Below are 689 nucleotides of genomic sequence, written 5' to 3' on the forward strand. Positions count from 1 at the left end.
TTAAAACGCCTGTCTAGTAAACAGGAGATCCTGGGTTCAAATCCCGTGGTGCCTTTTGGGAGAGCACGGGCTCTTCCTAGGGGAGCCCAGCTTTTCTTTCCGTGAACGGAATGCAAAGGGGTTGCAGACGAGCGCAAGGCCCGTAGGCTGTTTTATTTGCAAACCTCCCCTCAGCTTCTGCCGAAGAATGATGGCCTGGGCCAGGGGTAGGCAAATTCGGTCCTAGAGAGCCGCAGTCCTGCAGAGATCAGCTCCAACCCTGAAAAAAAAACTCACCTGCCTATAGCCTTAGTAATCCTGAAGACATTGATTAGCTTGTTCAGGTGTGTTTGATTAGGGTTGGAGCTGAACTTTGCAGGACTGCGGCTCTCTAGGACCGAACTTGCCTACCCCCGGCCTGGGCTAATGCACCAGGGCAGCTGGGTGCTGTGGCTTAGCTGGTCAAAGCACCTGTCTTGTAAACTGGAGATCCTGGGTTCGAATCCCAGCGGTGCTTCTCCACTGCTGGATTTTCTCTATGGACTATTTCTTCGACAGGTGGCACTGACGGTGTCTCTGCTTTTCGATTCACACTTCAATTGTGCAGAGGCCCGAGCACCTGTCCTTCCTGCCCACAGAGTGTGTGACCTCTCAGCATTGGTCAGGCACAAGCCCAGAGGAGAAATTTTCATGTGCCTCTTCCAGGCACC

At 53.1% G+C, this 689-nt stretch overlaps 1 non-coding gene across 1 annotated transcript; it reads left to right on the forward strand.

The window, feature by feature from the left end:
* The first annotated feature begins 422 nt into the window (after positions 1–422).
* Positions 423–496, forward strand: trnat-ugu (transfer RNA threonine (anticodon UGU)). The gene has a single exon. It is a non-coding gene; the product is annotated as a tRNA-Thr (tRNA).
* Positions 497–689: the final 193 nt, after the last annotated feature.

This window comes from Sinocyclocheilus rhinocerous, unplaced genomic scaffold (genome assembly GCF_001515625.1).
Source record: "Sinocyclocheilus rhinocerous isolate Xijiao unplaced genomic scaffold, SAMN03320098_v1.1 scaffold1613, whole genome shotgun sequence".
NCBI lineage: Eukaryota > Metazoa > Chordata > Actinopteri > Cypriniformes > Cyprinidae > Sinocyclocheilus > Sinocyclocheilus rhinocerous.